Genomic DNA, 25,349 nt, shown 5'->3' with positions numbered 1-25,349 from the left:
AATCAGAAGGTTGCAGCTGAGCTGCCAGATAACAGGCTTAATAGTCTTTCAGACACTTCCTCCAAATATCATCAACCCACCCCCATACAATGCAACATACAAAATATGTCATGTCATTATGCAATTAATAGTACATACATTTAGATAACATAAGTCATGCTCGGTATAGAAATCAGACAGACAAATCACACATATAGAGGTCTAAGTAAAGCTTACCGACCTTACAGTAGGTCCACAGTCGACTTGGGTGACCCGTGCAACCTTATAGAACTTTTCAGAAAAATGAGCTCACACGCCCATGTGGCCCATTCGGCCCAAATTGGCCTTGGCCATGTGGTCCATTTTTAATGCAACCCGTGCTAGTTAATTATTCATATATGTTTTCACTGTTTACTTATATATTCCTTCAAAGCTATCTACTTGATGTCTGAATTCTGAATTAAGATCCTCTTGATGTCTTTGAAACTAGACTCAAATACCTTTCAACTATAAAATTTTCAAAATTTTTGGTTCAGCCAATAAGTACAGTAAAATCTTCAAACTTACTCCTATTCTGCTATCTGACAGCTTCGTCCCTTCTTTGCTAAAAATTAATTATCACTTAGTAAAAAATTTGGATGATGATTCCATTGAAAATAGACTCATTTATAATTTAAACGTGTAAATTTTAACCCCTAATTATTTTTCTACAATTTTTGATGATTTTCCAAAGTCAGAACAGGGGAACCCAAATTCATTCTGACCTTATCTCACAAAGTTTATTATACCTCACTATTTACAATTCTATTACTTACACCATTTCTTCTATGAGAAACTACACTCAACAAGCTTTAATTCTATATTTTTTCATTCTCTAATTCGATTTCCATAATTTATGGTGATTTTTCAAAGTTAGCCTACTGTTACTGTCCAAACAACAAGCAATTTCGACTTTTCGCTGAATCCCTTTTTTTTGTGTATCGGGTACACACTTGGTTTTGTTTGATACTAAAATAGTCTTCGAGCACTCTAAAACCTATAATCAAGATACTCAACATCAATTTAACAGATTTACAAGTGATAACCCTCTGTTTAACTCCAAGAACGAATAGAAACTTAACTTACCACCAACGATAACCCTCTGTTTAACTATTGTTAGGACGAGAAAACTGAATTCACCAGTCTGAGCCTCCCCCCAAGCCTAAATTGTAGAGAAAAAAATATTACCACTTCAGTCGCTAAGAGATTTATGACAGAAACGAAGATAAACACTTACCGAAACTAAGCGAGCACTAACCGCGTGCAAAAACGAAGGAAAATAAATGGATTAGGGAAAAATCAAGAAGAAGAAAAAGAAAAGAAAGATGGAAAAACTCAGAGAATTTTGGCAAGAGGAGAGGGAGAAGAATAGAAAACAATTTTTTTTTGGAAAAGAGAGTCAAATTCGGTTATGGGAAAAAAATAAAATCAAATTCTGATAACCCTCAAAATCCCTTAATCTTCTCCCATAATTCCCACTACATATACACTACTCAAAATCCCCCTATTACACAACTCTATCCCGAAATCTAAGCAAAAAAATAATACCCTTGCCTGCATAGAGATTCGAACACAAGACCTCCACCATAATAACACACCATTTAACCACCAAACCAGCAGACCCATTCTAATGTAATTTACCCAACAATCAAATAAAAGCCTACTGAACAAAAGTAAGGCCTAATTCATTCAAAATACCAAAATTTGCCCAAGAAAAGCTCGAACTTGGGACCTCCCAAACACTCCCAAAACACAAAACCACTAAAGCTGACAGATATTTGTGTCATATTTTCACAATAACGAAATTAGAAATTTTAGGGCGTTACATTTATAGCTGAGGAGGGCTGCTAAAAAGAGCTAAAATTATTAGCCAAAGAGCCCTCCCTTGGCCGACCACACATGTGGCAAGATTGATAGTTCTTGGGATGCAACTTGAACAAGTCTTCAAGGGCCTTTTTGCAAGCTTAAATAATCAGCTAATAAGCTAATTTGGGTAAGCTCTTGGGATGCTTTTTGGGCTATCCATTTCTTGGTCGGTTCGGTTCACTCGATTTAGTTCAACTAGGCCACTTTCTCATAATTAATTAATAATAATTTATTAACCCAAATTAAATTGGATATAAATTAAAATTAATTATATTATGAATTAATAAATATAATTTTTGACCATCTTAGGATAAAATTTAGTTCGCCTCAATACTTCAAATTGCTTCTAGGTTTTGTGGTTCTAGTAGTGTCTGTCGAGCCATTTTTTGCCCTTTGTGCAAATCTGTCGAAAATAACCAAAATTCATCAAAATTAATTATAAAATTAACTAAAATTCAACATGTTCATATTTTAAGTGCACTTTAATTATTTTGTAAAAATTAATTATTTTTTCGACAATAATTTTATCGAAACTGTATGATTTTAAGTTAAAAAGGGTATGTAAAAATATGTAAGTTTTTGTGTTTCCACACCCCAAACTTAATTCATTGCTCGTCCCGAGCAATGCACAAATTAAAAAGAATTACTCAAAAAACACCTTTGAAAAATTCCTTCAGAATAACATTCTTCCAAGAATTATGAATTTAATATACTTATGCTCAAAAACAAGAAATTTGATAGTTATGCTACTTAAGTATACATATCGTTCAAATTGATCTCAACAACAATTATGATAGAAAAATTAGACTAAATGCTTCGTTAACAAAAACATGTTAACCCTTACCAATTTTATTTTATTTCCTTATTCAAGATTAAGCTGCAATCATTAAGTTTAACTTATGCCTTCATATGTTGAGCATAGCAATTTCTCTCCACTAATGTAGGTAGCATAGAAAACTTGAATCAATAGGTCTTTAAAAAGGTTGTAACGTAGCTACGCTAGAGGTAGGTAAAAGATAGAGAAATTTAGGCTTTTAAACCCTGGACTCAGCTTCAATCGGACCTTTGGAATAATTTCCCTCAATACACCATCTTACTTTGCTTTCACATGCTCCTTTGTACATCTATTTTCTTTCAAGTACATGTGCTCTCTTTTTTTTTTAACACAAATTACTATATGTACTACAATTTTTAGAGCATTTGATACTTCTTTCAACTCCCCCAAACTTATTTTCAAAGAATATTCTGAATAGTAATGAGTACAGTGTTTGAAACAATTTAAAGATAATTAAGAGATAAGTGATGGCTAAATATTGCAAGGGTTCAAATACTTAGGCCATATAATCTGAAAGTTGGGTTTCAAAGGATAAAATTTCATCAAGGTTGGCTAGAAAGGCTCAGACGGTCCAAACAAGAGTTGCCTAAATAATTTTCAACATTCCATGCTTCCTAGGATTTCGCCTCAAGAAACTACTAAGTCAATTCTAGAGACTTAAACTTTCATACATTCCTACATTTCTTAAGGAACTAAAAATTTTATGATACGATTTGAATGCTTTATTAAAAATACATTTATATCATTATTCAGCTAACATAACAATTTATTGAAATAATAGAACTTTATTTATATTGAACTATTTATTCTAAGTGGAAATAATTTCAATTTTTCGGTCCCCCTACTTATGATGAACAATGTCCTCATTGTTTAAAGTGAATAGATACCATACACCAGGTAGGATTCTAGAAAAGAGGAGGTGAGCCAATTTGACTGCTTAAGTACCAAGCTCTTTCTAAATCCAATCCTAGACATGTATATATCTATTGCCACACTTTATACTTCGCGACTTGTTCAGTTTTATTAATGATTTCCATCTCTTGTTTTATTATGCAAAAATTCCTAATTAACTTTATCCTAAAATAACCTAAGAACATAAATAAAATAAAGTCGAGATCCCCCATTTATTTATTTGTAGATACTTCAGAATTCGACTCATCTTTTGCTCCATCATTATTGTTTTTGCATGAATTACTTCGCTCATTTTTTGATAATGAGCTCCATGGTTCAAATATGTAATCTGGAAACTCAGACACAAAAATAAATGGGTCATTGTAAATTTTCGTAAGAGCACTTCTCATCGAGTCATCCCTTATTTTTGAGTATTTCCAGTAAGCTTATTACTGCCACTGCATATACTGCATTATGTCCATAAACTTTGATAGCTTATCTCGAAGATCTGGGTGAGGCGGTTAAGCTTTGAACATTGAAGTCTTGATATCAGGTTCATCTTCTGGTTCCATTGGTTCCACCTTATCAAGGACTTCAGCTGATTACATTGGCTCGATCTTTGTGGGATCTTCTTCTTCTTCTTTTTTGGGATCCTCACTTTCTTCAACTCGTTGCTGTAGAATAGAGTCTCTAGCTATTCGATAGAGGTCCTAATCTGTGATTGTGCCCTGGCTATAGCCTGTCTTCTTTATGTTTGCAAGAATTTTAGCTTTCAAGCACATAATTGTTATCGTAAAGGGAAAGTAAGCTAGGCCAGAACGTGAACGTCTAACGGTACAATTTTGCATTTCCCTCAGGATGATTTTTCCCACATCAATGGTCTTCCAAGTTAAAATAAACTATAATAAGACCATTCGCTCTAATAAGATTGTAGTCCCATGTGAGCTAGGCAAAAGGCTGAATCGGATGAAGTAGAACCATACCTTTGTGAGTGGTGTCAAATATTCCCTTCGACAAGTGTGGACACCTTGCTTTGACACAATACACGTAGAACTTGGAACTGTAAGTTCCTCGAGAATTTCTTGCAAATTTTCAGACTCTATATTGCTCATCAAGGAGGAATATTCGTCGTTTTCGAAATCAAGCAATTCAAAAAACTCATTAATAGCATTAGAAGTTATTGGTACCTTGATTCCGCGAACTGGAACTTCCATCAACTTGCTTGAGGTTAAATTCACATAGAATTCACGCATTAACTCCTCATCCACACTAGGTCTCTTCTCACAAAACAACTCCCAATTAAGAGTTTTAGCAACCTGACTAATACGCGCCATAAAACCAATATAGTTGCTTTCTTTCAACGTGAAACCTTTCTCTAGATGCATCTGTTCTTTCAATGTGAAACCTTTCTCTAGATGCATCTGTTGGTTCTTGAAGATACTCTTGTATCTTGCTTTGGCTTCTTCATAGTGGAACTTATTTTGTGATTCGTCAATTTGGGCAGATGCATGTGTTCTCTTGAAAGGCATGATTAACCTGATCATAAGGTGGTTACAATTATTTTCTCAAAAATTTAATTAATATACAATATTAATAATTCAATAAATTGAAAAATTAGATAATAAAATTAAAATTTAGGAGAAAAATTGGTCTTACCACCTTTTTTGTAAAAATTAAGAGCTATTAAGAAAAATAATTTTGAATCAAAAGATGACAAATTAAAATAGGTTGAGGGGTTTTTGGCTAAGGATTGGTGAAAGGGTGGTGCGCATTCCCAGATGCAAGGCAAACGTCTGTGAGGGGATGGATGTGAGCAAATGGATCGTTGAGTAGGCTGGTGTAGCCGCTGTACTGGTGTCTTCTGACCGATTAATTTGGGCAATCTTGTGGCTAGGGAATTGTTAGGAGGTTTCGGCACTCAAAGATTTTGGTGTTTTTGGAGGGAATGGTGTATGAATGAAAAAAAAATAAGAATAGATGGGTGGAATTTATAGTGAAAGGAGTAGGAGCTAGAGTAGAATTCTTAAAAGTTCTAAGTTCTAATTCTACTCAAAGTAAATAACAATTAATAATTAATATAATGCATATTAAATTATTATTTGCTATTAATTTTTAAGATAAAAATTATCGAATAAAATATGATTAAATTAAAACTAATCCTAACTCTAAATAAAGTCGATAATAATTAATATATATTATAATGGATATAATTATATATTAATAATTGTCATTTTTTCTTTTTTATTGAACTAAAACATTTATTCTAAATGCTTTTGAAAATATTTACAAAACGAGACATCTAATTTTTAATATTTACAAAAGAGAAACCAAATTTTTAAAATAATTCAATTAAGTTTTTAGACTTAATGAAAATTCAAAATTGAGTTGCGACATAAAAATTGGATCAAAATTGGCCCTTTTATTTGAAAAACTAAAAATTTATCTTGTCATTTAGGGAATAATTTCTTCGGAAATTATGTTAAAATCAATTCCCAAGAAATATTAGAGAGGTCACAAGCGGTCCCACTTAAGTTCCAATCTCCTAGATAGAATTTATTTAAACATACTAATCCTGAAAATGCACCCTAAATCATTTATTCAAACAGAAGAACAAGAAAAATTAAGGACTAAGTTGTGAAAAAGTTAAAATAGGAAGGATAATTTTGTAATTTCATGATAATATGAATTATAGATTGAATTGAATACTTGAGGTTATTTGAAGTACTTAATTGAATGAAATTATTTATTTATATCAAAATAAGCAACAATGGACTTAAATCGTGGAAAAATAAAAGCTTTGGATTAGTCTCCAACTCTAATTTTGCGACTATAGTTGTCGAGGTAAGTTAAATCAATTATTTACTCTTAGGGAAGAATCGGTTATCATGGGTTTAAGTTAAAATGGTTACATTTAAAGTTACGAGCACAAGGACTAAGTTGTGAAAAGTTAAAATAGGAAGGATAATTTTGTAATTTCATGATAATATGAATTATAGATTAATTGGATACTTGAGGTTATTTGAAGTACTTAATTGAATGAAATTATTTATTTAGATCAAAATAAGCAACAACTGGACTTAAATCGGGGAAAAATAAAAGCTTTGGATTAGTCTCCAACTCTACTTTTGCGACTATAGTTATCGAGATAAGTTCGTATGAATTATTTACTCTTAGGGAAGAATCGGTTCTCATGGGTTTAAGTTAAAATGGTTACATTTAAAGTTACGAGCTTAAGGACTAAGTTGTGAAAAAGTTAAAATAGGAAGGATAATTTTGTAATTTCATGATAATATGAATTATAGATTGAATTGAATACTTGAGGTTATTTGAAGTACTTAATTGAATGAAATTATTTATTTAGATAAAATAAGCAACAACCGGACTTAAATCGGGAAAAATAAAAGCTTTGGATTAGTCTCCAACTCTACTTTTATGACTATAGTTGTCGAGGTAAGTTCGTATGAATTATTTACTCTTAGGGAAGAATCGGTTATCATGGGTTTAAGTTAAAATGGTTAGATTTAAAGTTACGAGCTTAAGGATGAAGTTGTGAAAAGTTAAAATAGGAAGGATAATTTTGTAATTTCATGATAATATGAATTATAGATTGAATTGGATACTTGAGGTTATTTGAAGTACTTAATTGAATGAAATTATTTATTTAGATCAAGATAAGCAACAACCGGACTTAAATCGGGAAAAATAAAAGCTTTGGATTAGTCTCCAACTCTACTTTTGCGACTATAGTTATCGAGGTAAGTTCGTATGAATTATTTACTCTTAGGAAGAATCGGTTATCATGGGTTTAAGTTAAAATGGTTAAATTTAAAGTTACGAGCTTAAGGACTAAGTTGTGAAAAAGTTAAAATAGGAAGGATAATTTTGTAATTTCATGATAATATGAATTATAGATTGAATTGAATACTTGAGGTTATTTGAAGTACTTAGTTGAATGAAATTATTTATTTAGATCAAGATAAGCAACAACTGGACTTAAATCGGGGAAAAATAAAAGCTTTGGATTAGTCTCCAACTCTACTTTTGCGACTATAGTTATCGAGGTAAGTTCGTATGAATTATTTACTCTTAGGGAAGAATCGGTTATCATGGGTTTAAGTTAAAATGGTTACATTTAAAGTTACGAGCTTAAGGACTAAGTTGTGAAAAAGTTAAAATAGAAAGGATAATTTTGTAATTTCATGATAATATGAATTATAGATTGAATTGGATACTTGAGGTTATTTGAAGTACTTAATTGAATGAAATTATTTATTTAGATCAAGATAAGCAACAACCGGATTTAAATCGGGAAAATAAAAGCTTTGGATTAGTCTCCAACTCTACTTTTGCGACTATAGTTATCGAGGTAAGTTCGTATGAATTATTTACTCTTAGGGAAGAATCGGTTATCATGGGTTTAAGTTAAAATGGTTAAATTTAAAGTTACGAGCTTAAGGACTAAGTTGTGAAAAAGTTAAAATAGGAAGGATAATTTTGTAATTTCATGATAATATGAATTATAGATTGAATTGAATACTTGAGGTTATTTGAAGTACTTAATTGAATGAAATTATTTATTTAGATCAAGATAAGCAACAACTGGGCTTAAATCGGGGAAAAATAAAAGCTTTGGATTAGTCTCCAACTCTACTTTTGCGACTATAGTTATCGAGGTAAGATCGTATGAATTATTTACTCTTAGAGAAGAATCGGTTATCATGGGTTTAAGTTAAAATGGTTAAATTTAAAGTTACGAGCTTAAGGACTAAGTTGTGAAAAAGTTAAAATAGGAAGGATAATTTTGTAATTTCATGATAATATGAATTATAGATTGAATTGAATACTTGAGGTTATTTGAAGTACTTAATTGAATGAAATTATTTATTTATATCAAAATAAGCAACAACTGGACTTAAATCGTGGAAAAATAAAAGCTTTGGATTAGTCTCCAACTCTAATTTTGCGACTATAGTTGTCGAGGTAAGTTCGTCTGAATTATTTACTCTTAGGGAAGAATCGGTTATCATGGGTTTAAGTTAAAATGGTTACATTTAAAGTTACGAGCACAAGGACTAAGTTGTGAAAAAGTTAAAATAGGAAGGATAATTTTGTAATTTCATGATAATATGAATTATAGATTAATTGGATACTTGAGGTTATTTGAAGTACTTAATTGAATGAAATTATTTATTTAGATCAAAATAAGCAACAACTGGACTTAAATCGGGGAAAAATAAAAGCTTTGGATTAGTCTCCAACTCTACTTTTGCGACTATAGTTATCGAGATAAGTTCGTATGAATTATTTACTCTTAGGGAAGAATCAGTTCTCATGGGTTTAAGTTAAAATGGTTACATTTAAAGTTACGAGCTTAAGGACTAAGTTGTGAAAAAGTTAAAATAGGAAGGATAATTTTGTAATTTCATGATAATATGAATTATAGATTAAATTGAATACTTGAGGTTATTTGAAGTACTTAATTGAATGAAATTATTTATTTAGATAAAAATAAGCAACAACTGGACTTAAATCGGGGAAAAATAAAAGCTTTGGATTAGTCTCCAACTCTACTTTTGCGACTATAGTTGTCGAGGTAAGTTCGTATGAATTATTTACTCTTAGGGAAGAATCGGTTATCATGGGTTTAAGTTAAAATGGTTAGATTTAAAGTTACGAGCTTAAGGACTAAGTTGTGAAAAAGTTAAAATAGGAAGGATAATTTTGTAATTTCATGATAATATGAATTATAGATTGAATTGGATACTTGAGGTTATTTGAAGTACTTAATTGAATGAAATTATTTATTTAGATCAAGATAAGCAACAACTGGACTTAAATCGGGGAAAAATAAAAGCTTTGGATTAGTCTCCAACTCTACTTTTGCGACTATAGTTATCGAGGTAAGTTCGTATGAATTATTTACTCTTAGGGTAGAATCGGTTATCATGGGTTTAAGTTAAAATGGTTAAATTTAAAGTTACGAGCTTAAGGACTAAGTTGTGAAAAAGTTAAAATAGGAAGGATAATTTTGTAATTTCATGATAATATGAATTATAGATTGAATTGAATACTTGAGGTTATTTGAAGTACTTAGTTGAATGAAATTATTTATTTAGATCAGGATAAGCAACAACTGGACTTAAATCGGGGAAAAATAAAAGCTTTGGATTAGTCTCCAACTCTACTTTTGCGACTATAGTTATCGAGGTAAGTTCGTATGAATTATTTACTCTTAGGGAAGAATCGGTTATCATGGGTTTAAGTTAAAATGGTTACATTTAAAGTTACGAGCTTAAGGACTAAGTTGTGAAAAAGTTAAAATAGAAAGGATAATTTTGTAATTTCATGATAATATGAATTATAGATTGAATTGGATACTTGAGGTTATTTGAAGTACTTAATTGAATGAAATTATTTATTTAGATCAAGATAAGCAACAACTGGATTTAAATCGGGGAAAAATAAAAGCTTTGGATTAGTCTCCAACTCTACATTTGCGACTATAGTTATCGAGGTAAGTTCGTATGAATTATTTACTCTTAGGGAAGAATCGGTTATCATGGGTTTAAGTTAAAATGGTTAAATTTAAAGTTACGAGCTTAAGGACTAAGTTGTGAAAAAGTTAAAATAGGAAGGATAATTTTGTAATTTCATGATAATATGAATTATAGATTGAATTGAATACTTGAGGTTATTTGAAGTACTTAATTGAATGAAATTATTTATTTATATCAAAATAAGCAACAACTGGACTTAAATCGTGGAAAAATAAAAGCTTTGGATTAGTCTCCAACTCTAATTTTGCGACTATAGTTGTCGAGGTAAGTTCGTATGAATTATTTACTCTTAGGGAAGAATCGGTTATCATGGGTTTAAGTTAAAATGGTTACATTTAAAGTTACGAGCACAAGGACTAAGTTGTGAAAAAGTTAAAATAGGAAGGATAATTTTGTAATTTCATGATAATATGAATTATAGATTAATTGGATACTTGAGGTTATTTGAAGTACTTAATTGAATGAAATTATTTATTTAGATCAAAATAAGCAACAACTGGACTTAAATCGGGGAAAAATAAAAGCTTTGGATTAGTCTCCAACTCTACTTTTGCGACTATAGTTATCGAGATAAGTTCGTATGAATTATTTACTCTTTAGGAAGAATCGGTTCTCATGGGTTTAAGTTAAAATGGTTACATTTAAAGTTACGAGCATAAGGACTAAGTTGTGAAAAAGTTAAAATAGGAAGGATAATTTTGTAATTTAATGATAATATGAATTATAGATTAATTGAATACTTGAGGTTATTTGAAGAACTTAATTGAATGAAATTATTTATTTAGATCAAAATAAGCAACAACTGGACTTAAATCGGGGAAAAATAAAAGCTTTGGATTAGTCTCCAACTCTACTTTTACGACTATAGTTGTGGAGGTAAGTTCGTATGAATTATTTACTCTTAGGGAAGAATCGGTACTCATGGGTTTAAGTTAAAATGGTTAGATTTAAAGTTACGAGCTTAAGGACTAAGTTGTGAAAAAGTTAAAATAGGAAGGATAATTTTGTAATTTCATGATAATATGAATTATAGATTGAATTGGATACTTGAGGTTATTTGAAGTACTTAATTGAATGAAATTATTTATTTAGATCAAGATAAGCAACAACTGGACTTAAATCGGGGAAAAATAAAAGCTTTGGATTAGTCTCCAACTCTACTTTTGCGACTATAGTTATCGAGGTAAGTTCGTATGAATTATTTACTCTTAGGGTAGAATCGGTTATCATGGGTTTAAGTTAAAATGGTTAAATTTAAAGTTACGAGCTTAAGGACTAAGTTGTGAAAAAGTTAAAATAGGAAGGATAATTTTGTAATTTCATGATAATATGAATTATAGATTGAATTGAATACTTGAGGTTATTTGAAGTACTTAGTTGAATGAAATTATTTATTTAGATCAAGATAAGCAACAACTGGACTTAAATCGGGGAAAAATAAAAGCTTTGGATTAGTCTCCAACTCTACTTTTGCGACTATAGTTATCGAGGTAAGTTCGTATGAATTATTTACTCTTAGGGAAGAATCGGTTATCATGGGTTTAAGTTAAAATGGTTACATTTAAAGTTACGAGCTTAAGGACTAAGTTGTGAAAAAGTTAAAATAGGAAGGATAATTTTGTAATTTCATGATAATATGAATTATAGATTGAATTGAATACTTGAGGTTATTTGAAGTACTTAATTGAATGAAATTATTTATTTAGATCAAGATAAGCAACAAGCTGGCTTAAATCGGGAAAAATAAAAGCTTTGGATTAGTCTCCAACTCTACTTTTGCACTATAGTTATCGAGGTAAGATCGTATGAATTATTTACTCTTAGAGAAGAATCGGTTATCATGGGTTTAAGTTAAAATGGTTAAATTTAAAGTTACGAGCTTAAGGACTAAGTTGTGAAAAGTTAAAATAGGAAGGATAATTTTGTAATTTCATGATAATATGAATTATAGATTGAATTGAATACTTGAGGTTATTTGAAGTACTTAATTGAATGAAATTATTTATTTATATCAAAATAAGCAACAAGCGGACTTAAATCGTGGAAAAATAAAAGCTTTGGATTAGTCTCCAACTCTACTTTTGCGACTATAGTTATCGAGGTAAGTTCGTATGAATTATTTACTCTTAGGGAAGAATCGGTTATCATGGGTTTAAGTTAAAATGGTTACATTTAAAGTTACGAGCATAAGGACTAAGTTGTGAAAAAGTTAAAATAGGAAGGATAATTTTGTAATTTCATGATAATATGAATTATAGATTAATTGGATACTTGAGGTTATTTGAAGTACTTAATTGAATGAAATTATTTATTTAGATCAAAATAAGCAACAACTGGACTTAAATCGGGGAAAAATAAAAGCTTTGGATTAGTCTCCAACTCTACTTTTGCGACTATAGTTATCGAGATAAGTTCGTATGAATTATTTACTCTTAGGGAAGAATCAGTTCTCATGGGTTTAAGTTAAAATGGTTACATTTAAAGTTACGAGCTTAAGGACTAAGTTGTGAAAAAGTTAAAATAGGAAGGATAATTTTGTAATTTCATGATAATATGAATTATAGATTAATTGGATACTTGAGGTTATTTGAAGTACTTAGTTGAATGAAATTATTTATTTAGATCAAGATAAGCAACAACTGGACTTAAATCGGGGAAAAATAAAAGCTTTGGATTAGTCTCCAACTCTACTTTTGCGACTATAGTTATCGAGGTAAGTTCGTATGGATTATTTACTCTTAGGGAAGAATCGGTTATCATGGGTTTAAGTTAAAATGGTTACATTTAAAGTTACGAGCTTAAGGACTAAGTTGTGAAAAAGTTAAAATAGGAACGATAATTTTGTAATTTCATGATAATATGAATTATTGATTGAATTGAATACTTGAGGTTATTTGAAGTACTTAATTGAATGAAATTATTTATTTAGATCAAGATAAGCAACAACTGGATTTAAATCTGGGAAAAATAAAAGGTTTGGATTAGTCTCCAACTTTACTTTTGCGACTTATAGTTATCGAGGTAAGTTCGTATGAATTATTTACTCTTAGGGAAGAATCGGTTATCATGGGTTTAAGTTAAACCGGTTAAATTTAAAGTTACGAGCTTAAGGACTAAGTTGTGAAAAGTTAAAATAGGAAGGATAATTTTGTAATTTCAAGATAATATGAATTATAGATTGAATTGAATACTTGAGGTTATTTGAAGTACTTAATTGAATGAAATTATTTATTTAGATCAAGATAAGCAACAACTGGGCTTAAATCGGGAAAAATAAAAGCTTTGGATTAGTCTCCAACTCTACTTTTGCGACTATAGTTATCGAGGTAAGTTCGTATGAATTATTTACTCTTAGGGAAGAATCGGTTATCATGGGTTTAAGTTAAAATGGTTACATTTAAAGTTACGAGTTTAAGGACTAAGTTGTGAAAAAGTTAAAATAGGAAGGATAATTTTGTAATTTCATGATAATATGAATTATAGATTGAATTGGATACTTGAGGTTATTTGAAGTACTTAATTGAATGAAATTATTTATTTATATCAAAATAAGCAACAACTGGACTTAAATCGTGGAAAAATAAAAGCTTTGGATTAGTCTCCAACTCTAATTTTGCGACTATAGTTGTCGAGGTATGTTCGTCTGAATTATTTACTCTTAGGGAAGAATCGGTTATCATGGGTTTAAGTTAAAATGGTTACATTTAAAGTTACGAGCACAAGGACTAAGTTGTGAAAAAGTTAAAATAGGAAGGATAATTTTGTAATTTCATGATAATATGAATTATAGATTAATTGGATACTTGAGGTTATTTGAAGTACTTAATTGAATGAAATTATTTATTTAGATCAAAATAAGCAACAACTGGACTTAAATCGGGGAAAAATAAAAGCTTTGGATTAGTCTCCAACTCTACTTTTGCGACTATAGTTATCGAGGTAAGTTCGTATGGATTATTTACTCTTAGGGAAGAATCGGTTATCATGGGTTTAAGTTAAAATGGTTACATTTAAAGTTACGAGCTTAAGGACTAAGTTGTGAAAAAGTTAAAATAGAAAGGATAATTTTGTAATTTCATGATAATATGAATTATAGATTGAATTGGATACTTGAGGTTATTTGAAGTACTTAATTGAATGAAATTATTTATTTAGATCAAGATAAGCAACAACTGGATTTAAATCGGGGAAAAATAAAAGCTTTGGATTAGTCTCCAACTCTACTTTTGCGACTATAGTTATCGAGGTAAGATCGTATGAATTATTTACTCTTAGAGAAGAATCGGTTATCATGAGTTTAAGTTAAAATGGTTAAATTTAAAGTTACGAGCTTAAGGACTAAGTTGTGAAAAAGTTAAAATAGGAAGGATAAATTTGTAATTTCATGATAATATGAATTATAGATTGAATTGAATACTTGAGGTTATTTGAAGTACTTAATTGAATGAAATTATTTATTTATATCAAAAGAAGCAACAACTGGACTTAAATCGTGGAAAAATAAAAGCTTTGGATTAGTCTCCAACTCTAATTTTGCGACTATAGTTGTCGAGGTAAGTTCGTATGAATTATTTACTCTTAGGGAAGAATCGGTTATCATGGGTTTAAGTTAAAATGGTTACATTTAAAGTTACGAGCACAAGGACTAAGTTGTGAAAAAGTTAAAATAGAAAGGATAATTTTGTCATTTCATGATAATATGAATTATAGATTGAATTGGATACTTGAGGTTATTTGAAGTACTTAATTGAATGAAGTTATTTATTTAGATCAAGATAAGCAACAACTGGATTTAAATCGGGGAAAAATAAAAGCTTTGGATTAGTCTCCAACTCTACTTTTGCGACTATAGTTATCGAGGTAAGTTCGTATGAATTATTTACTCTTAGGGAAGAATCGGTTATCATGGGTTTAAGTTAAAATGGTTAAATTTAAAGTTACGAGCTTAAGGACTAAGTTGTGAAAAGTTAAAATAGGAAGGATAATTTTGTAATTTCATGATAATATGAATTATAGATTGAATTGAATACTTGAGGTTATTTGAAGTACTTAATTGAATGAAATTATTTATTTAGATCAAGATAAGCAACAACCGGCTTAAATCGGGAAAATAAAAGCTTTGGATTAGTCTCCAACTCTACTTTTGCGACTATAGTTATCGAGGTAAGATCGTATGAATTATTTACTCTTAGAGAAGAATCGGTTATCATGGGTTTAAGTTAAAATGGTTAAATTTAAAGTTACGAGCTTAAGGACTAAGTTGTGAAAAAGTTAAAATAGGAAGGATAATTTTGTAATTTCATGATAATATGAATTATAGATTGAATTGAATACTTGAGGTTATTTGAAGTACTTAATTGAATGAAATTATTTATTTAGATAAAATAAGAAACAATCGGACTTAAATCGGGAAAATAAAAGTTGATTAGTCTCCAACTCTACTTTTGCAACTATAGTTGTCGAGGTAAGTTCGTATGAATTATTTACTCTTAGGGAAGAATCTGTTATCATGGGTTTAAGTTAAAATGGTTAAATTTAAAGTTACGAGCTTAAGGACTAAGTTGTGAAAAGTTAAAATAGGAAGGATAATTTTGTAATTTCATGATAATATGAATTATAGATTGAATTGAATACTTGAGGTTATTTGAAGTACTTAATTGAATGAAATTATTTATTTATATCAAAATAAGCAACAACTGGACTTAAATCGTGGAAAAATAAAAGCTTTGGATTAGTCTCCAACTCTAATTTTGCGACTATAGTTGTCGAGGTAAGTTCGTATGAATTATTTACTCTTAGGGAAGAATCGGTCATCATGGGTTTAAGTTAAAATGGTTACATTTAAAGTTACGAGCTTAAGGACTAAGTTGTGAAAAAGTTAAAATAGGAAGGATAATTTTGTAATTTCATGATAATATGAATTATAGATTGAATTGAATACTTGAGGTTATTTGAAGTACTTAATTGAATGAAATTATTTATTTATATCAAAATAAGCAACAACTGGACTTAAATCGTGGAAAAATAAAAGCTTTGGATTAGTCTCCAACTCTAATTTTGCGACTATAGTTGTCGAGGTAAGTTCGTATGAATTATTTACTCTTAGGGAAGAATCGGTTATCATGGGTTTAAGTTAAAATGGTTACATTTAAAGTTACGAGCACAAGGACTAAGTTGTGAAAAAGTTAAAATAGGAAGGATAATTTTGTTATTTTAATGATAATATGAATTATAGATTAATTGGATACTTGAGGTTATTTGAAGTACTTAATTGAATGAAATTATTTATTTAGATAAAAATAAGCAACAACTGGACTTAAATCGGGGAAAAATAAATGCTTTGGATTAGTCTCCAACTCTACTTTTGCGACTATAGTTATCGAGATAAGATCGTATGAATTATTTACTCTTAGAGAAGAATCGGTTATCATGGGTTTAAGTTAAAATGGTTAAATTTAAAGTTACGAGCTTAAGGACTAAGTTGTGAAAAAGTTAAAATAGGAAGGATAATTTTGTAATTTCATGATAATATGAATTATAGATTGAATTGAATACTTGAGGTTATTTGAAGTACTTAATTGAATGAAATTATTTATTTAGATCAAAATAAGCAACAACTGGACTTAAATCGGGGAAAAATAAAAGCTTTGGATTAGTCTCCAACTCTACTTTTGCGACTATAGTTGTTGAGGTAAGTTCGTATGAATTATTTACTCTTAGGGAAGAATCGGTTATCATGGGTTTAAGTTAAAATGGTTAAATTTAAAGTTACGAGCTTAAGGACTAAGTTGTGAAAAAGTTAAAATAGGAAGGATAATTTTGTAATTTCATGATAATATGAATTATAGATTGAATTGAATACTTGAGGTTATTTGAAGTACTTAATTGAATGAAATTATTTATTTATATCAAAATAAGCAACAACTGGCCTTAATTCGTGGAAAAATAAAAGCTTTGGATTAGTCTCCAACTCTAATTTTTCGACCATAGTTGTCGAGGTAAGTTCGTATGAATTATTTACTCTTAGGGAAGAATCGGTTATCATGGGTTTAAGTTAAAATGGTTACATTTAAAGTTACGAGCACAAGGACTAAGTTGTGAAAAAGTTAAAATAGGAAGGATAATTTTGTAATTTCATGATAATATGAATTATAGATTAATTGGATACTTGAGGTTATTTGAAGTACTTAATTGAATGAAATTATTTATTTAGATCAAAATAAGCAACAACTGGACTTAAATCGGGGAAAAATAAAAGCTTTGGATTAGTCTCCAACTCTACTTTTGCGACTATAGTTATCGAGGTAAGTTCGTATGGATTATTTACTCTTAGGGAAGAATCGGTTATCATGGGTTTAAGTTAAAATGGTTACATTTAAAGTTACGAGCTTAAGGACTAAGTTGTGAAAAAGTTAAAATAGGAACGATAATTTTGTAATTTCATGATAATATGAATTATTGATTGAATTGAATACTTGAGGTTATTTGAAGTACTTAATTGAATGAAATTATTTATTTAGATCAAGATAAGCAACAACTGGATTTAAATCTGGGAAAAATAAAAGGTTTGGATTAGTCTCCAACTTTACTTTTGCGACTATAGTTATCGAGGTAAGTTCGTATGAATTATTTACTCTTAGGGAAGAATCGGTTATCATGGGTTTAAGTTAAAATGGTTAAATTTAAAGTTACGAGCTTAAGGACTAAGTTGTGAAAAAGTTAAAATAGGAAGGATAATTTTGTAATTTCATGATAATATGAATTATAGATTGAATTGAATACTTGAGGTTATTTGAAGTACTTAATTGAATGAAATTATTTATTTAGATCAAGATAAGCAACAACTGGGCTTAAATCGGGGAAAAATAAAAGCTTTGGATTAGTCTCCAACTCTACTTTTGCGACTATAGTTATCGAGGTAAGTTCGTATGAATTATTTACTCTTAGGGAAGAATCGGTTATCATGGGTTTAAGTTAAAATGATTACATTTAAAGTTACAAGCTTAAGGACTTAGTTGTGAAAAAGTTAAAATAGGAAGGATAATTTTGTAATTTCATGATAATATGAATTATAGATTGAATTGAATACTTGAGGTTATTTGAAGTACTTAATTGAATGAAATTATTTATTTAGATCAAAATAAGCAACAACTGGACTTAAATCGGGGAAAAATAAAAGCTTTGGATTAGTCTCCAACTCTACTTTTGCGACTATAGTTATCGAGGTAAGTTCGTATGAATTATTTACTCTTAGGGAAGAATCGGTTATCATGGGTTTAAGTTAAAATGGTTACATTTAAAGTTACGAGCTTAAGGACTAAGTTGTGAAAAAGTTAAAATAGGAAGGATAATTTTGTAATTTCATGATAATATGAATTATAGATTGAATTGAATACTTGAGGTTATTTGAAGTACTTAATTGAATGAAATTATTTATTTAGATCAAAATAAGCAACAACTGGACTTAAATCGGGGAAAAATAAAAGCTTTGGATTAGTCTCCAACTCTACTTTTGCGACTATAGTTATCGAGGTAAGTTCGTATGAATTATTTACTCTTAGGGAAGAATCGGTTATCATGGGTTTAAGTTAAAATGGTTACATTTAAAGTTACGAGCATAAGGACTAAGTTGTGAAAAAGTTAAAATAGGAAGGATAATTTTGTAATTTCATGATAATATGAATTATAGATTAATTGGATACTTGAGGTTATTTGAAGTACTTAATTGAATGAAATTATTTATTTAGATCAAAATAAGCAACAACTGGACTTAAATCGGGGAAAAATAAAAGCTTTGGATTAGTCTCCAACTCTACTTTTGCGACTATAGTTATCGAGGTAAGATCGTATGAATTATTTACTCTTAGGGAAGAATCGGTTCTCATGGGTTTAAGTTAAAATGGTTACATTTAAAGTTACGAGCTTAAGGACTAAGTTGTGAAAAAGTTAAAATAGGAAGGATAATTTTGTAATTTCATGATAATATGAATTATAGATTGAATTGGATACTTGAGGTTATTTGATGTACTTAATTGAATGAAATTATTTATTTAGATAAAATAAGCAACAATCGGACTTAAATCGGGAAAATAAAAGCTTTCGATTAGTCTCCAACTCTACTTTTGCGACTATAGTTATCGAGGTAAGTTCGTATGAATTATTTACTCTTAGGGAAGAATCGGTTATCATGGGTTTAAGTTAAAATGGTTAAATTTAAAGTTACGAGCTTAAGGACTAAGTTGTGAAAAGTTAAAATAGGAAGGATAATTTTGTAATTTCATGATAATATGAATTATAGATTGAATTGGATACTTGAGGTTATTTGAAGTACTTAATTGAATGAAATTATTTATTTATATCAAAATAAGCAACAATCGGACTTAAATCGGGAAAAATAAAAGCTGGATTAGTCTCCAACTCTAATTTTGCGACTATAGTTGTCGAGGTAAGTTCAGATAAATTATTTACTCTTAGGGAAGAATCTGTTATCATGGGTTTAAGTTAAAATGGTTACATTTAAAGTTACGAGCACAAGGACTAAGTTGTGAAAAAGTTAAAATAGGAAGGATAATTTTGTTATTTTAATGATAATATGAATTATAGATTAATTGGATACTTGAGGTTATTTGAAGTACTTAATTGAATGAAATTATTTATTTAGATCAAAATAAGCAACAAGCGGACTTAAATCGGGAAAAATAAAAGCTTTGGATTAGTCTCCAACTCTACTTTTGCGACTATAGTTATCGAGATAAGTTCGTATGAATTATTTACTCTTAGGGAAGAATCGGTTCTCATGGGTTTAAGTTAAAATGGTTAAATTTAAAGTTACGAGCTTAAGGACTAAGTTGTGAAAAAGTTAAAATAGGAAGGATAATTTTGTAATTTCATGATAATATGAATTATAGATTGAATTGAATACTTGAGGTTATTTGAAGTACTTAATTGAATGAAATTATTTATTTAGATAAAAATAAGCAACAACTGGACTTAAATCGGGGAAAAATAAAAGCTTTCGATTAGTCTCCAACTCTACTTTTGCGACTATAGTTGTCGAGGTAAGTTCGTATGAATTATTTACTCTTAGGGAAGAATCGGTTATCATGGGTTTAAGTTAAAATGGTTAAATTTAAAGTTACGAGCTTAAGGACTAAGTTGTGAAAAAGTTAAAATAGGAAGGATAATTTTGTAATTTCATGATAATATGAATTATAGATTGAATTGAATACTTGAGGTTATTTGAAGTACTTAATTGAATGAAATTATTTATTTATATCAAAATAAGCAACAACTGGACTTAAATCGTGGAAAAATAAAAGCTTTGGATTAGTCTCCAACTCTAATTTTGCGACTATAGTTGTCGAGGTAAGTTCGTATGAATTATTTACTCTTAGGGAAGAATCGGTCATCATGGGTTTAAGTTAAAATGGTTACATTTAAAGTTACGAGCTTAAGGACTAAGTTGTGAAAAAGTTAAAATAGGAAGGATAATTTTGTAATTTCATGATAATATGAATTATAGATTGAATTGAATACTTGAGGTTATTTGAAGTACTTAATTGAATGAAATTATTTATTTAGATAAAATAAGCAACAAGCGGACTTAAATCGGGAAAAATAAAAGCTTTGGATTAGTCTCCAACTCTACTTTTGCGACTATAGTTGTCGAGGTAAGTTAAGTATGAATTATTTACTCTTAGGGAAGAATCGGTTATCATGGGTTTAAGTTAAAATGGTTAAATTTAAAGTTACGAGCTTAAGGACTAAGTTGTGAAAAAGTTAAAATAGGAAGGATAATTTTGTAATTTCATGATAATATGAATTATAGATTGAATTGAATACTTGAGGTTATTTGAAGTACTTAATTGAATGAAATTATTTATTTAGATAAAAATAAGCAACAATCGGACTTAAATCGTGGAAAATAAAAGCTTTGGATTAGTCTCCAACTCTAATTTTATGTACTATAGTTGTCGAGGTAAGTTCGTATGAATTATTTACTCTTAGGGAAGAATCGTTATCATGGGTTTAAGTTAAAATGGTTATATTTAAAGTTACGAGCACAAGAACTAAGTTGTGAAAAGTTAAAATAGGAAGGATAATTTTGTTATTTTAATGATAATATGAATTATAGATTAATTGGATACTTGAGGTTATTTGAAGTACTTAATTGAATGAAATTATTTATTTAGATCAAAATAAGCAACAATCGGACTTAAATCGGGGAAAATAAAAGCTTTGGATTAGTCTCCAACTCTACTTTTACGACTATAGTTATCGAGATAAGTTCGTATGAATTATTTACTCTTAGGGAAGAATCTGTTCTCATGGGTTTAAGTTAAAATGGTTACATTTAAAGTTCTGAGCTTAAGGACTAAGTTGTGAAAAGTTAAAATAGGAAGGATAATTTTGTAATTTCATGATAATATGAATTATAGATTGAATTGGATACTTGAGGTTATTGGATGTACTTAATTGAATGAAATTATTTATTTAGATCAAGATAAGCAACAACTGGGCTTAAATCGGGGAAAAATAAAAGCTTTGGATTAGTCTCCAACTCTACTTTTGCGACTATAGTTATCGAGGTAAGTTCGTATGAATTATTTACTCTTAGGGAAGAATCGGTTATCATGGGTTTAAGTTAAAATGGTTACATTTAAAGTTACGAGCTTAAGGACTAAGTTGTGAAAAAGTTAAAATAGGAAGGATAATTTTGTAATTTCATGATAATATGAATTATAGATTGAATTGAATACTTGAGGTTATTTGAAGTACTTAATTGAATGAAATTATTTATTTAGATCAAGATAAGCAACAACTGGGCTTAAATCGGGGAAAAATAAATGCTTTGGATTAGTCTCCAACTCTACTTTTGCGACTATAGTTATCGAGGTAAGTTCGTATGAATTATTTACTCTTAGGGAAGAATCGGTTATCATGGGTTTAAGTTAAAATGGTTACATTTAAAGTTACGAGCTTAAGGACTAAGTTGTGAAAAAGTTAAAATAGAAAGGATAATTTTGTAATTTCATGATAATATGAATTATAGATTGAATTGGATACTTGAGGTTATTTGAAGTACTTAATTGAATGAAATTATTTATTTAGATCAAGATAAGCAACAATCTGGATTTAAATCTGGAAAAATAAAAGCTTTGGATTAGTCTCCAACTCTACTTTTGCGACTATAGTTATCGAGGTAAGTTCGTATGAATTATTTACTCTTAGGGAAGAATCGGTTATCATGGGTTTAAGTTAAAATGGTTACATTTAAAGTTACTGAGCTTAAGGACTAAGTTGTGAAAAGTTAAAATAGGAAGGATAATTTTGTAATTTCATGATAATATGAATTATAGATTGAATTGAATACTTGAGGTTATTTGAAGTACTTAATTGAATGAAATTATTTATTTAGATCAAGATAAGCAACAACTGGGCTTAAATCGGGGAAAAATAAATGCTTTGGATTAGTCTCCAACTCTACTTTTGCGACTATAGTTATCGAGGTAAGATCGTATGAATTATTTACTCTTAGAGAAGAATCGGTTATCATGGGTTTAAGTTAAAATGGTTAAATTTAAAGTTACGAGCTTAAGGACTAAGTTGTGAAAAAGTTAAAATAGGAAGGATAATTTTGTAATTTCATGATAATATGAATTATAGATTGAATTGAATACTTGAGGTTATTTGAAGTACTTAATTGAATGAAATTATTTATTTAGATAAAAATAAGCAACAACTGGACTTAAATCGGGGAAAAAAAAAGCTTTGGATTAGTCTCCAACTCTACTTTTGGGACTATAGTTGTCGAGGTAAGTTCGTATGAATTATTTACTCTTTGGGAAGAATCGGTTATCATGGGTTTAAGTTAAAATGGTTAAATTTAAAGTTACGAGCTTAAGGACTAAGTTGTGAAAAAGTTAAAATAGGAAGGATAATTTTGTAATTTCATGATAATATGAATTATAGATTGAATTGAATACTTGAGGTTATTTGAAGTACTTAATTGAATGAAATTATTTATTTAGATCAAAATAAGCAACAACTGGACTTAAATCGTGGAAAAATAAAAGCTTTGGATTAGTCTCCAACTCTAATTTTGCGACTATAGTTGTCGAGGTAAGTTCGTATGAATTATTTACTCTTAGGGAAGAATCGGTTATCATGGGTTTAAGTTAAAATGGTTACATTTAAAGTTACGAGCACAAGGACTAAGTTGTGAAAAAGTTAAAATAGGAAGGATAATTTTGTAATTTCATGATAATATGAATTATAGATTAATTGGATACTTGAGGTTATTTGAAGTACTTAATTGAATGAAATTATTTATTTAGATCAAAATAAGCAACAAGCGGACTTAAATCGGGAAAAATAAAAGCTTTGGATTAGTCTCCAACTCTACTTTTGCGACTATAGTTATCGAGATAAGTTCGTATGAATTATTTACTCTTAGAGAAGAATCTTATCATGGGTTTAAGTTAAAATGGTTACATTTAAAGTTACGAGCTTAAGGACTAAGTTGTGAAAAAGTTAAAATAGGAAGGATAATTTTGTAATTTCATGATAATATGAATTATAGATTGAATTGGATACTTGAGGTTATTTGATGTACTTAATTGAATGAAATTATTTATTTAGATCAAGATAAGCAACAACTGGACTTAAATCGGGGAAAAATAAAAGCTTTGGATTAGTCTCCAACTCTACTTTTGCGACTATAGTTATCGAGGTAAGTTCGTATGAATTATTTACTCTTAGGGAAGAATCGGTTATCATGGGTTTAAGTTAAAATGGTTACATTTAAAGTTACGAGCTTAAGGACTAAGTTGTGAAAAAGTTAAAATAGAAAGGATAATTTTGTAATTTCATGATAATATGAATTATAGATTGAATTGGATACTTGAGGTTATTTGAAGTACTTAATTGAATGAAATTATTTATTTAGATCAAGATAAGCAACAACTGGATTTAAATCGGGGAAAAATAAAAGCTTTGGATTAGTCTCCAACTCTACTTTTGACTATAGTTATCGAGGTAAGTTCTGTATGAATTATTTACTCTTAGGAAGAATCGGTTATCATGGGTTTAAGTTAAAATGGTTAAATTTAAAGTTACGAGCTTAAGGACTAAGTTGTGAAAAAGTTAAAATAGGAAGGATAATTTTGTAATTTCATGATAATATGAATTATAGATTGAATTGAATACTTGAGGTTATTTGAAGTACTTAATTGAATGAAATTATTTATTTAGATCAAGATAAGCAACAATGGGCTTAAATCTGGGAAAATAAAAGCTTTGGATTAGTCTCCAACTCTACTTTTATGACTATAGTTATCGAGGTAAGATCGTATGAATTATTTACTCTTAGAGAAGAATCTGTTATCATGGGTTTAAGTTAAAATGGTTAAATTTAAAGTTACGAGCTTAAGGACTAAGTTGTGAAAAAGTTAAAATAGGAAGGATAATTTTGTAATTTCATGATAATATGAATTATAGATTGAATTGAATACTTGAGGTTATTTGAAGTACTTAATTGAATGAAATTATTTATTTAGATCAAAATAAGCAACAACCGGACTTAAATCTGGGAAAATAAAAGCTTTGGATTAGTCTCCAACTCTACTTTTATGATTATAGTTATCGAGATAAGTTCGTATGAATTATTTACTCTTAGGGAAGAATCGGTTCTCATGGGTTTAAGTTAAAATGGTTACATTTAAAGTTACGAGCTTAAGGACTAAGTTGTGAAAAAGTTAAAATAGGAAGGATAATTTTGTAATTTCATGATAATATGAATTATAGATTGAATTGGATACTTGAGGTTATTTGATGTACTTAATTGAATGAAATTATTTATTTAGATCAAGATAAGCAACAACCGGACTTAAATCGGGAAAAATAAAAGCTTTGGATTAGTCTCCAACTCTACTTTTGCGCACTATAGTTATCGAGGTAAGTTCGTATGAATTATTTACTCTTAGGGAAGAATCTGTTATCATGGGTTTAAGTTAAAATGGTTACATTTAAAGTTACGAGCTTAAGGACTAAGTTGTGAAAAGTTAAAATAGAAAGGATAATTTTGTAATTTCATGATAATATGAATTATAGATTGAATTGGATACTTGAGGTTATTTGAAGTACTTAATTGAATGAAATTATTTATTTAGATCAAGATAAGC

General features: G+C 29.2%; 1 long non-coding RNA gene across 5 annotated transcripts; it reads left to right on the top strand.

Moving 5' to 3' along the window:
• Positions 1-7,400: 7,400 nt before the first annotated feature.
• On the top strand, positions 7,401-25,017 carry LOC128035409 (uncharacterized). 5 transcript variants are annotated; one of them, XR_008191884.1, is made up of 5 exons: positions 7,401-7,847; positions 9,380-9,510; positions 9,818-9,993; positions 11,220-11,350; positions 22,063-22,266. It is a non-coding gene; the product is annotated as an uncharacterized LOC128035409 (long non-coding RNA). The 5 variants fall into 5 exon arrangements; XR_008191881.1 differs by lacking the exon at positions 7,401-7,847 and having other exon boundaries at positions 9,085-9,510; XR_008191885.1 differs by lacking the exons at positions 7,401-7,847; positions 22,063-22,266 and adding an exon at positions 13,494-13,688 and having other exon boundaries at positions 9,085-9,510.
• The last annotated feature ends 332 nt before the right edge of the window (positions 25,018-25,349 follow it).

Source organism: Gossypium raimondii, chromosome 12, assembly GCF_025698545.1.
Source record: "Gossypium raimondii isolate GPD5lz chromosome 12, ASM2569854v1, whole genome shotgun sequence".
NCBI classification, from domain to species: Eukaryota; Viridiplantae; Streptophyta; class Magnoliopsida; order Malvales; family Malvaceae; genus Gossypium; species Gossypium raimondii.
The sequence above is the reverse complement of the archived record's forward strand: the minus strand, read 5'-3'. Positions and strand labels throughout refer to the sequence as shown.